The following is a 14,278-nucleotide window of genomic DNA, read 5'->3' on the forward strand; positions in this document are numbered from 1 at the left end:
AGGTAAGCACATCACCCATCTGTCAGTTGTCATACTGTGGATGCTGCATGTTGCTGGGATGCTGAAAGCTGTGCCACCAGTATTTCAAATGCCAGCAGGGTCACTCATGGTGGACAGTTTTCAGAGGAGCTTCCAGACTAAGACAGACTAGGAAGAAGGACCTGGCCACCCACTTCCAAAACAATTGGCCATGAAAACCCTGTGAATAGCAGTGAAGCATTGTCTGATATAGTAGCAGAAGGTGAGAGGATGCCATGAAAAGACTGGGCAGTGTTGCACTCCGCTGTAATCAGAGTTGCTAGGAATTAGAATCAACTTGACGACACTAATAATGAACGCATTTAAGTAATTAAAAATTCTACTAAAAACAGAAATATAACCTATAGAAGGCATAAAAGGAGTCCAAGGCAGAAATTAAAATTCTACTAATTTAGTAGTGCACCTATCAGGTGCAAGAGCAAGAGGGAAGGCCAAAAGCTGAGGGTGGATAAGAAACATTAAGAAAACACTCTGGCAACCCAGCTTCTACCCTAAGGTACTGCTAGAAGACTTTGAAGCCGGTGATACACTAATGGTAACCAAAGCAACCGTAGAGTTCCAAAACGTCTAAATTCATGGCTAGATTGACTCAAGTCTCCATATTAACAGCCTAATGGAAGAGACACACATATTTCTATGCAAAAATGGCAATTTACCTCAGTCTGTACTGTGCTGCCTTGATTTCCAGAATTCAATAAACAGAAAAGTACAAGATACACAAAAAATAAAGAAAGAAGCCAATGAGATACAGCAATCAAATGAATGCAACTCAGAAAGGACCCCAATGTTGGAATTATCAGGCAATAAATTTAAAACAACTATGATTAAAAACAACTATGATTAATAGTTTAAAAGTTCTAAGCATAGTTTTCTCGTCTTCAAAATGGGGATTTTAAAAAGTGTCTGATTCATATGATTTCTGTGCAGATTAAATGAGATAATGGTATTAATTGCATACTTAACAAAATTCCTGACACAGAAGAAGGATTTAGTAAATGACAGTAGTTGTGATCACTGTTACCTTGGACACAATAAAAGTTTCACTAGTTTTATTCCAAAGGTTTCTGAGCATAGGGGTAGGCCTCACCTTGTCCTCTCCAAGCTGATCACCACCACCTCCTTGCGTCTTTTGCCTCAGCTATGAGTTTTTCAACAGGAAGGGGAGATGACATGATAGCTGAGCTTTCTCCACTGTGTTAGTAACTTGGCTATTGGTAACTCTCCCAGTTCTCTAGTCAAGAACATTGGAAGGCTTTTCCTCACAAAAAAGTTAGTATCTGTGTTGTTATTCTAGAACTCAAAATTCAGTTTTCCACTTCTTATCGTATTTCTAGTTGTCCCTACCATAAAACCAAATAGGCTAGATAGCACCACATATCAATTTAAAATATTACTTGCAACACACTTTTGAATTATTCCCCTTTACCTTAAAATCTGTTTTGCTTTTTTAAGTAAAATTCAATTAAAAGTCTGAATTCATACCCTAATCAGAAATACCTGATTGCAATGATGAATATTATTCCTAAAAACTCAAGATTATTGTTCTAGAGGCAGAACCTGGATTACAGAATCAACTTTCTTCCACCAATTTTTTCGGAGTTCATGGCTCCCTTTTATTTTTATATTGCTTGAGTTATTTCTCCTGATACATTCTATGCCTTGAAATACAGTCTTAAATTAATAAAATATATGAGATTCAGGCAACAGAAGGTGTACATCTGTTCTAACCTCTGATTCTCCTTAATTGTTCCAACCAGGCTATATTTATCATGGGCCAGTTACTTGTAACCAGCAGAGGTAACATTTTGCACCTTCATGGTTGCTATAGTTCTTTCCAAAGTAATTTATCAAAATTAAAGTTAGTGACAAGTACAACACGAAGGTAAATCTGTGAGATATCTTTGCATTCTTCAGCTGCCTTGTGTCTGATATCTACTATCATAATCTTGACAGAAAATTGTACTAAGGATTTATAAACATGTACTCATGTTTCCCTGATTGCTTTGATATGGTTTCCTCACTAAATTAGGATTAGTTTTCTTTTTTAATTATTGAGCAAGTTTCAACCTGAGCTAACATCGGTTGCCAATCTTCCTCTTTTTTTGCTTGAGGAAGATTCGTCCTGAGCTAATATTCATGCCAATCTTCCTCTCTTGGTAAGTGGGTCATCGCCCCCAGTATGGCTGATGAGTGGTATAGGTCCACACCCCGGATCCAAACCCACGAACCCAGGCCACCAAAGCAGAGCACGTCGAACTTAACCACTGTGCCACAAGGCCCACATAGCCAATAACCAGTAGAGCTAAGACAGAAAAATTGGTCATGGCCTGAACACTTCCCAATTTAGCCAGTTCTCTGCTCTTCCCTTACCCCAGAGTGGTAGAATCCTACTGAGAAATATAAATAAATATATGTATGTATATATATATATATATATATATTTTTTTTTTTTTTTTTTTTCCTGGAATGTCATCTCTTCATTGCCTGCTGCTAACAAAATGTGAATGCATAGATGGTTCTACTGAAAGTGATCAAGTTCAGGAAGGAACTGAACCTCAGTTCCTTTCTCAACCTTGGTGAAAAGACTGAGGTTGTTAGTGGCACTGATGTTTTCCCTGCTTATGAGAGAGCTGAGGGTTTTGAACAGAGCAAAGATAAGGAAGTGGGTATGTAATCCGCAAAAAGTAAATCTTCTTATGAAAGTATAAGTCTGTCTCACCTAGACTGGCTGGTATTTTCACAATAATCACTGATTCATCGTGCATTTTAACATGTAGTTAAGAGTTCTCAGCCTCTTTGTAACCCGACCACTTCTAAACTCTTCTCTCCCTAGAGGTAAAGAGATGCATGCTCTGAGAGTGAGGAGGAAACCCCTAAGAGATGACCTAGAATCTAGAAAATTATTTTCTAGATCAATGATTTGAGCATGATTGCAAACCATAGTGACTCTGAGTGTTTGCAGAACTTTGTTGAGTGGGCTTTTCCAACAATCAGGCTGCATCTACTCAGGGAAGATTTGTGGTCCACATATTCTTTAAAGTTGGGAAGAGCCAGTTATGGAGACACAGTCAGCCCCTTTCCACTTTCAGGAGTCAGATATGGAGAGAATTTTGGCCTCTAGTTCCATGTTGTTCTCCCTGTACGTTTTCCGTTACTCTGGCAACTGAAAAAATGGGACCCTGGCAAGAATTTCAGGCATCAATGGTGAGATGGAAAAATGCCAAGATAAGCAGACTTTAATACACTGATGGTGAGCAGACCTTGGGAAGCCCTCTCCACACTGAGAACAGAAGCAAGCTTGAGTCGGAGACCCATCTGCTTGCCCCAGACAATAAAAAGAGGAATTCTCCAGTTGGTGGAAGAGATGAGGTGAGAGGGAAGGGCATGCTATTAGAAAGCAGACCTTTAAGCTACCAGGACACTACCCTACAGCCTTTGCACAAACAAATGAAAAGCAGAGGGCATGACATTGACTCAACAAATATCTCTTACCAGCTCATAATATGCTAGGCATTGCTTATATACTGGTCAATTAGAAAAATAGTTTCCTGTCTCTGGAGTTGATAGTATAGAAGGGAATAATTGCACAAGTAATTGCAATTGTGATGAGCGTATGAAGAAGTATAGATCATAATGGGAGCCCATAACAGGAAACCTAACTTGCTTAGTCAAACAACATAGAAAGAGGCGTTTAAGCCAAGGCCTCAACGATGGATAGGCTTCAGCTTTTCTATGTGGGGATGATGGGGAGAAGCTGATGTAGAGAATTTTAGGCAGAGGAGAAAGAAACACAGCCTTGACGGCTTATTCACAAGGCTGAATTTACGCTTTAAAAAGTTAATCAATCATCTCCCATCCAGAGCCAGGTAAGGACTGAGGATGTCAGAATGATGATATTAGGTAATATGTATCACATGCTTTTTATGTGCTTCCAAAATGCTAAACTTTCTATATTCAATACCTTATTTAATCCAAGCAGCAGCCCTATAAGGAAAGTGATGTCATTATTTCCATTTTACACATGGGCAAACTAAAGAGCAAAGAGTTCATAATGCATATAAATGATAAAACCAGGAATTCCAATATAGGGCTCCCTGGCACACACCCTAAATTCTTTCCACAACACCTTTCCATATAAAAGTAGTACTTAGTAAAAGCAGAATAAATTATCCTGGGGAAGACGAATGAGGGGAGGAATACTCCTGTCTGACTGTTTATAATTTATGTACTTCCTCAAAAAAAAAAACACTGCCAAAATGTCTATCTGCCTGTTTGAGGAAAGATTTGTGAGGCTTCTTAAGAACCAATACCAGGGACCATCACTGTCCAGCCCATTACAGATGACCAAGATGTGCTTCAGAGTCTGACTCTTCCATTCTCTAGTAAAGTGTCTGTCAACTCAAAACCCAATGTACTTTCTTTCCAGTGGAAAGGACATTTTTCCAAGGTGAAATTGAAGGTGATGCTTCTCAAAATATGAATCATTTCACACAAGAACTATCTAGCTTTTTCTTGAGTCATGTTATATCCTTTCCTTGACAGCCATATTGTGCAAGACAATTCTCTTAAGGCCCAAAGTTGTTTTTATATTCACAAAAAAGGATTATTTTACGGGACAAAGTTTCACAAAGATCAAAATAATACAAACATAACACAAGAACACACCATTAAATTTCAGTGAAAAGAAAGCTTCAAAATGCACTCAAAAACATCATCAGATAATCATACTGTCAGAAGACAACTTCTCCCATATCACCCAAGGAGACAGGACCGATCATTCTCAGAATGCACTGTTCAAAGAAAAGAAGCTTAAACCGATTCATCTTGTTAGGAGTTGTCAACTTTGTATTTTAAAACTCATTTCAGTCACACAAGAATAATGCACTTTCTGCATCTCTTAGTGAGTCAAAAGAAAGAGAAAACAAATCAATACATGTTTTTCAAAGCAAAAATCTATGTTTTCATTACTGAGAGAAGTAAAAAATAAATTCTTTTAGCAGCAATAGTGGCATTAGACTATAACACCTCTCTTTGGCATTTATTGTTGATTGTTTTTTTCTTATGTAGCATATAAAGTGCTTAGAGGGTTTTTGTTCCCCTTTTACTAAGTCTTCATAATAATCTCCCTGGGACTGAGTTCCAAACTCTTTGGAAACTACTAAAATGCTAACTGGCTTTTTTTAATTCTCCTAAAAATATAAATTTCACTTAATTGCCACATATGGCCTTTCCTTTAAATATTAATGACTCTTCAACAAGTAATGTCTATAAATAAAACCAGATTTCAAAAGCCCTCTATAATAGGGGAATGTTACCTGCCACAACCGAAAAATCAGTATAAAGTTGAAGAATTGTCATTTTGTTTTGGAGAATATATATAAAAAAAACGTAAAGTGCATGTGTGCTTTGGCAGTCATTGCTAAGAAATAGCACAAAGAAGAGGACAAACAAGGTCAGGCAACCCTGTCTCCAGTTCAGAAACTGACAAAAGACCAATGGTTGTAGTTGGAATGAGAGACTGTTCTAAAAGTTGAGGGAGAGGAGAGTACAAGAGCTAATCCCTTCCTCTCACTTGACAGACGCAGAAACAGAAGGAACAGAAGGCTGCATTTATACAACTAGCTAGATCAAAATAAAACATCAAGCACTTTACTATTCTCAAAGCCTTTTGTGTTTTATCCCATGGGTAGCATTATCCCAAATTTATAAATAAAACTAAAACAGGGACATTAAATGACTTCAGTAAGACCTAGCAAGCAAATCAATCACATAACTAACATTAAAACTTGGGACCTGTGCTCCATAAGTCCCAACATTGAGCCTCCTGGACAAGGTCTTCAACTGTACAGCACACATTGATAGAAACACTATTAGAATACTGTGCTAGGCTGTAGGTAGAGAGAGCTACTAGGTGTGCCGTGTTCCTTCAGGGTATTTTCATCATAAATAGGACTTTGATCTTCAATTAACCATGTGGCCAAAGTTATTTCCAGGGGTCAGTGAGTCATCAATTATTCAATACCCAAATGGGGAAAAAAAAGCTGCAATCTGAATCCCCTGAATATAAAAGTTTCTGAAAATAAATTGGAAACATTTCTTTAACTCTAGCAAGAGGAATTTATTAAAAGCAGATGCATTAATAATAAAAAATAAGCTTTGGCCAAAAATGAATACGAGACTGATTATTCTATTAAGGATCTTACTTTTCTGCAAATACAATAAAACAAATTCTATTCACTTGAATACCAAACTTCAAGAAAGTCAAATTTAGTGTCATCTGTCCTATTTTGGCCAAACCTGACTCCACCACTAATTTCCAATAAACTTCATGATCTCTTCCCTTTTAGTTAACCATGAGATTCATCTCAGGCTACCATACATCTGAGGCTCATTTACACTCATCACAAAATCTCAGCAAACATGAATGTGCCTTTTCTGTGTCATATCTTTCAGTTAACAGATTTCTGTATTTTTCAACTCCATCAGTCCAGGTATAGTCATAAATCACCACTGAAAATGTTTACTTTTTTTCTTGACTTTATATTTCTCCTATACACTATTATTTTGTTACTCTGCAACTTAAGTGGCAGATTGGGGATGGGGAAAATATGTATGAAAACCTATAAAAGAATTTTGTATTGATCTTTATGAAAACAAAGACTCTGAAACTGGAGTTTACTAAATTAAGAGTACATCCTATTGTAATTTTCAACTGAAATAATCGAAACTAAGATTTAGAAAAGAAAACAGAGCTTAAGAAACTTCTGAAAATATTGAAAGATTTTTAAAGTAATATAGACCAAATATTTTGTGCTTTATGTAATCAAAACTTAAAGAGCTAAAATTAAATGTATAATTTAATAAAGTGATTTTAAATGTAGGTTAATCAATTTCCCTCCTTTCTCCCATGTTCTTGTTCTCCTCATGTTTGCATTCCTAGTCTTATATATACTATGATTTATGAAAGTATGTGATTATACTTTTTTGTATACTTTAGTATATAGAAAGCGTATACTTTATATACACTATGATTTATGAAAGTAAATGTAGTTCATTGAACACCATGCCCCTTCTTGCTCCTACTATGTTTTTTATACCCTATTTAGCAAAACTTTTTGAAGTAGGTGTCCATATTCATAGCTCTTCTTTTTCACCTCTCATGCACTCAACCCTTCTTAGTCAGGTTTTCATCCTCACCATTCCACAGAAACAAGTGACACCCATGTTGTCAAATTCAATAGCTACCTCTCTACGCTCTTCTTTTTTAAGTTACTTTTTTAATTAAAGTTTTACTTTTTTAAGATGGTGTTAGGTTCACAGCAAAATTGAGGAGAACATGTGGAAATTTATCATATGCATAATTTATACTCATGCGTAATACTCCTCTGTTATCAACATCCCCCACTAGAGTGGTATATTTGTTACGATCAATGAACCTGCATTGACATATCACAGTCATTCAAAGTCCAAACTTTACCTTAGGGTTCACTCTTGGTGTTGTACATTCTATAGGTTTAGACAAATGTGGAAGGACATGTATCCACCATTGTAGCATCATACAGAGTATTGTCACTGCCTTAAAAATTCTCTGTTCTCTGCCTATTCATCACTCTCCTCCTTAACCCCTCACAACCACAGATCTTTTTACTGTCTCCATAGTTTTGCCTTTTCCAGAATATCACATAGTTGGAATCATACTGTACGTAGTCTTTTCAAATTGGCTTCTTTCACTTAGTAATATGCATTTAAGTATCATCCATGCCTTTTCATGGTTTGATCAATCATTTCTTTTCAGCACTGAACAATATTCCATTGTCTGGATGTACCAGTATTTATTTACCCATTCACATACTCTTGGTTGCTTCCAAGTTTTGTCAACTATAAATACAGCCACTATAAACAACCATGTGCAGAATTTTGTGTGGCCATGACTTTTCAACTCCTTTGGGTAAATATCAAGGAGCATGATTGCTGGATTGTATGCTAAGAGTATGTTTAGTTTTGTAAGAAACTGCAAAACTGTATTCCAAAGTGGCTTTACTATTTTGCATTCCCACCAGCTGTTGCTCCACATCCTCACCAGCATTTGCTGTTGTCAGTGTTCCAGATTTTGGCCATTTTAATAGGTATGTAGTGGCACATCATTGTTATTTTAATTTACATCTCTCATAACATAGGATATGGGGCATCTTTTCATATGCTTACTTGCTATCCATATGTCTTCTTTGGTGAGGTGTCTGCTAAGGTCTTTGGCCAATTTTTTAATCGGGTTGTTTTCTTGTTGTTGAATTTTAAGAGTACTTTCTATATTTTGGATTACCGTCCTTTATCAGATGTGTCTTTTGCATATATTTTCTCCCAGTCTGTAGTTTTCCTTTTCATTTTCTTAACAATGTCTTGCAGACTAAAAGTTTCTAATTTTAACTAAATAGAGGGTATCAAGTCTTTTTTTCATTGATCTTGCCTTTGGTGTTTTATCTAAAAAGTCATTGCCACTCCCAGGTCATCTAGGTCTACCCTCTTCTTACAACACAGTTGGCTATTTTCTCATTGCTCATGCCCTCTTTCTTGAAATGCTCCCTTTCCTTTGCTTCTTTGACATCACACTTATCTGTCATTCTCACTACTCTTTCCTCATCACTTCATTCATTGTGTCTCCTTTGTTTGAGCTACAACTGCTGGAGTGTATCCATGTTCACCTCAAATTGTCCCCTCATCTAGACCCATGACTTTAAATTTCATTTTTATTCCTGTTAATCTACATGTATATCTTGACCAAACCTCTATGTTGAGCTCCAGACTACTAAAACCAGCTGCATACTTGACATCTCCACATGGATATCCAGTAATCACGTAAAAGATGGTCAGATTATAATTACTGAAGTCCCTAGATCCATTCCTATCCAGTTAGCCGTATCTCAGTAAATGGAAAAACCATTCGCCCGGTGGCTCAAACCAAGACTGAAAAGTCCTCCTTGGTGTTTCTCTTTCCCTCATATCCCCCATCCAATATACAGAAAGTCCTGTAATTCTACCTTTAAAATCTATTTTGAATTCAGCTAGTGTTTTTCCATCCTCAATGCTAATACCCCGGTTTTGCCACCATAATCTCTTAGAACTACTATGATGACTTCTTAACTTCTTCGTCTTCCTCCTTATAATCCATTTCGCACATAATAGCCTAAATGATCTTCTAAAGTGTAAACCAAATCATGTATTTTCCCTGCTTAAACCTCCAATGATTTCCTTTTGTACACAGAATAAAGTCCCAATCTATTACTATGGCTCACAAGACCCTTTATCATCTAAATCCTGACTCTGCTGATCTCTCTCCTTGCCACTGCACCTCTCACTCACCATGACACAGTTATCTCCATCATCTTTTATTTCTTTGGATGTGTTGAACCTCACTTCTCTATTAGGTTCTTTGTTCTTGCTCTTCCTTCTACCAAGAATGCTCTGAACTAGATTTCCTCACAGCTTCTTCCGTGTTATTGAACTCCTCTGTCAAATGCAACCTCCTCAGAGAGGACTTCACTGATTACCCAACCCAACCCAGGGCCAGTCATTCTTTTTTGCATGACTTGTTTTATTTCTTCATAGCTCTTACAGCAATCTGCAATTACCTTAACTAGTGCTATTGCTATTGTTTGTTGTCTGTCTCTACTTCTTTACTAGAATGTCAGCTCCAGCAGGGCAGGTATCTCATCTGACTTGTCTTGTTATCACTGTTTCTCCAGCTATGGGAACAGTGCTTGGAACATTGAGGGAACTCAATACATTTTTTAAATGAACGAATGAATTCACCAAATAGGTAGGTAGATAAAAAACCTTAAAAGTGATTATGATCCTTGTCTTTTTAGTGAATCAGAACCAGTTGAGCTGCAGAGAGGCATAAATCAAAGCCTCTGAAAGATCTGTTTGCATACAGAACTGATTTTTTTTTATTAAAATTATTATAGATTACAACCTTGTGAGACTTCATTTGTACATTATTGTTAGTAATGTTGTGGGTACACCACTTCACCCTTTGTGCCCTCCCCCCACCCCCCCCCCTTTTCCCTGGTAGCCACCGATCGGTTCTCCATGTCTATATGTTAACTTCCACCTATCAGGGGGGTCATATAGAGTTCGTCTTTCTCTGTCTGGCTTATTTCGCTTAACATAATACCCTCAAGGTCCATCCATGTTGATGCGAGTGGAATAATTTGGTCCTTTTTTATGGCTGAGTAGTATTCCATTGTGTATATATACCATATCTTCTTTATTCAGTAGTCAGTTTCTGGGCATTTAGGTTGGTTCCATGTCTTGGCTACTGTAAATAATGCTGCGATGAACATAGGGGTGCATGGGATTCTTGGGATTGCTGATTTCAGGTTCTTAGGATAGATACCCAGCAATGGGATAGCTGGGTCATAGAGTATTTCTATTTTTAACTTTTTGAGAAATCTCCATACTGTTTTCCATAGTGGCTGCACCAGTTTGCATTCCCACCAACAGTGTATGAGGGTTCCTTTTTCTCCACAACCTCTCCAACATTTGTCACTTTTGATTTTGGATATTTTTTACAATCTAATGGGTGTAAGGTGATATCTTAGTGTAGTTTTCATTTGCATTTCCCTGATGATTAGTGATGATGAACATCTTTTCATGTGTCTCTTGGCCATACTTATATCTTCTTTGGAGAAATGTCTGTTCATGTCCTCTGCCAATTTTTTGATTGGGTTGTTTGTTTTTTTGTTGTTAAGCTGTGTGATTTCTTTGTATATTATGGATATTAATCCTTTGTCGGATAAGTAGCTTGTAAATATTTTTTCCCAATTAGTGGGCTGTCTTTTTGTTTCATTCCGGTTTTCCCTTGCTTTAAAGAAACTCTTTAGTCTGATGAAGTCCCATTTGTTTATTCTTTCTATTGTTTCCCTCGTCTGAGGAGTTATAGTGTCCAAAAAGATTCTTTTGAAACTGATGTCAAAGAGTGTACTGCCTATATTCTCTTGTAGAAGACTTATTGTTTCAGGCCTAATCTTTAAGTCTTTGATCCATTTTGAGTTTATTTTTGTGAATGGTGAAAAAGAATGGTCGATTTTCATTCTTTTACATATGGCTGTCCGGTTTTCCCAGCACCATTTGTTGAAGAGACTTTCTTTTCTCCACTGTAGGCCCTCAGCTCCTTTGTCGAAGATTAGCTGTCCATAGATGTGTGGTTTTATCTCTGGGCTTTCAATTCTGTTCCATTGATCTGTGGACCTGTTTTTGTACCAGTACCATGCTGTTTTGATCACTGTAGCTTTGTAGTATGTTTTGAAATTGGGGATTGTGATGCCTCAGGCTTTGTTTTTCTTACTCAGGATTGCTTTAGCAATTCGCAGTCTTTTGCTGCCCCATATGAATTTTAGGATTCTTTGTTCAATTTCTGTAAAGAATGCCCTTGGGATTCTGATTGGGATAGTGTTGAATCTGTAGATTGCTTTAGGTAGTATGGACATTTTAACTATGTTTATTCTTCCAATCCATGTGCATGGAATGTCTTTCCATCTCTTTATGTTGTCGTCAATTTCTTTCAAGAAAGTCTTGTAGTTTTCATTGTATAGATCTTTCACTTCCTTGGTTAAATTTATCCCAAGGTATTTTACTCTTTTCGTTGCGATTGTGAATGGGATTGAGTTCTTGAGTTCTTTTTCTGTTGGTTCATCGTTTGTGTATAGAAATGCTACTGATTTATGTATGTTGATTTTATACCCTGCAACTTTGCTGTAGTTGTTGATTGTTTCTAATAGTTTTCCTATGGATTCTTTGGGGTTGTCTATATATAAGATCATGTCGTCTGCAAACAGTGAGAGTTTTACTTCTTCATTGCCTATTTGGATTCCTTTTATTTCTTTTTCCTGCCTAATTGCTCTAGCCAACACCTCCAGTACTATGTTGAATAGGATTGGTGAAAGTGGGCACCCTTGTCTTGTTCCTGTCCTCAGAGGGATGGCTTTCAGTTTTTGTCCATTGAGTATGATGTTGGCTGTGGGTTTGTCATATATGGCCTTTATTATGTTGAGGTACTTTCCTTCTATACACATTTTACTCAGGGTTTTTATCATAAATAGGTGTTGGATCTTGTCGAATGCTTTCTCTGCATCTATTGAGATGATCATGTGGTTTTTCTTTCTCATTTTGTTAATGTAGTGTATCACAGTGATTGACTTGCGGATGTTGAACCATCCCTGTGTCCCTGGTATAAATCCCGCTTGATCATGGTGTATAATCTTTTTGATGTATTGCTGTATTCGGTTTGCCAGAATTTTGTTGAGGATTTTTGCATCTATGTTCATCAGTGATATCGGCCTGTAGTTCTCCTTCTTTGAGTTGTCCTTGTCAGGTTTGGGGATCAGAGTGATGTTGGCTTCATAGAATGTGTTGGGGAGTACTCCATCTTCCTCAATTTTCTGGAATAGTTTGAGAAGGATAGGTATTAAATCTTCTTTGAATGTTTGGTAGAATTCTCCAGAGAAGCCTTCTGGTCCTGGACTCTTATTTTTGGGGAGGTTTTTGATTACTGTTTCTATTTCTTTACTTGTGACTGGCCTATTCAGATTCTCCATTTCTTCCTGGTTCAGTTTGAGGAGGTTGTAAGAGTCCATGAATTTGTCCATTTCTTTTAGGTTGTTCAATTTGTTGGCATATAGTTTTTCATAGTATTCTCTTATGGTCCCTTGTATTTCTTTGGTATCTGTTGTGATTTCTCCTCTCTCATTCCTAATTTTCTTTATTTGAGATTTCTCTCTTCTTTTCTTGGTGAGTCGGGTGAAGGGTTTGTCGATTTTGTTAATTTTTTCGAAGAACCAACTCTTTGTTTCATTGATCCTTTCTACTGTCTTTTTTTTTTTTAAAGATTTTATTTTTTCCCTTTTTCTCCCCAAAGCCCCGCGGTACATAGTTGTATATTCTTTGTTGTAGGTCCTTCTAGTTGTGGCATGTGGGATGCTGCCTCAGTGTGGTCTGATGAGCAGTGTCATGTCCGCGCCCAGGATTCGAACCAACGAAACACTGGGCCGCCTGCAGCGGAGCGCGTGAACTTAACCACTCAGCCACAGGGCCAGCCCCCTTTCTACTGTCTTTTTAGTTTCAATAACGTTTATTTATGCTCTTATTTTTATTATTTCCCTCCTTCTACTGACTCTGGGCTTTGTTTGTCTTCTTTTTCTAGTTCTGTTAGGTGTCGTTTGAGGTTGCTTATGTGAGCTTTTTCTTGTTTTGTGAGGTGAGCCTGTATTGCGATGAATTTCCCTCTTAGGACTGCTTCTGCTGCATCCCAAATGATTTGGTATGACGTGTTCTCATTTTCATTTGTCTCCAGATAACATTTGATTTCTTCTTTAATTTCTTCAATAATCCATTGTTTGTTCAGTAGCGTGTTGTTTAGTCTTCACATTTTTGCACCTTTCTCTGCTTTATTCTTGTAGTTGATTTCTAGTTTCATGGCATTGTGATCAGAAAAGATGCTTGATATTATTTCAGCTCTCTTGTATTTATTGATGCTTGCTTTGTTTCCCAAAATATGGTCTATTCTTGAGAATGTTCCATGCGCACTTGAGAAGAATGTGTAGCCTGCTGTTTTTGAAGTGTTCTATATATATCTATTAAGTCCATCTGGTCTAATTTTTCATTTAATTCTATAATTTCCTTGTTGATTTTCTGTCTGAATGTTCTATCCATTGGTGTTAATGGGGTGTTGAGGTCCCCTACTATTATAGTATTGTTGTTGATGTCTTCTTTTAGTTCTGTTAAGAGCTGCTTTACAAATTTTGGTGCTCCTGTGTTGGGTGCATATATATTTACAAGTGTTATGTCTTATTGATGGAGAGTCCCTTTTATCATTATATACTGTCCCTCTTTGTCTTTCTTTACCTGTTTTGCTTTGAAGTCTACTTTGTCTGATATTAGTATAGCGACACCTGATTTCTTTTGCTCATTATTAGCTTGGAGTATTGTCCTCCGTCCCTTCACTCTGAGTCTCTGTTTGTCTTTGGGGCTGAGGTGTGTTTCCTGGAGGCAGCATATTGTTGGGTCTTGTTCTTTGATCCATCCTGCCACCCTGTGTCTTTTGATTGGAGAGTTCAATCCATTTACATTTAGAGTGATTATTGAAACATGGGGGCCTACCGCTGCCATTTTATGTCTTGTTTTCCGGTTCTCTTCAATTTCCTTTGTTTCTCGTCCCATGATTTAGTCTGTTCTGATGGAGAGC

This window comes from Equus przewalskii, chromosome 9, assembly GCF_037783145.1.
Source record: "Equus przewalskii isolate Varuska chromosome 9, EquPr2, whole genome shotgun sequence".
In the NCBI taxonomy this organism is placed as follows: Eukaryota; Metazoa; Chordata; class Mammalia; order Perissodactyla; family Equidae; genus Equus; species Equus przewalskii.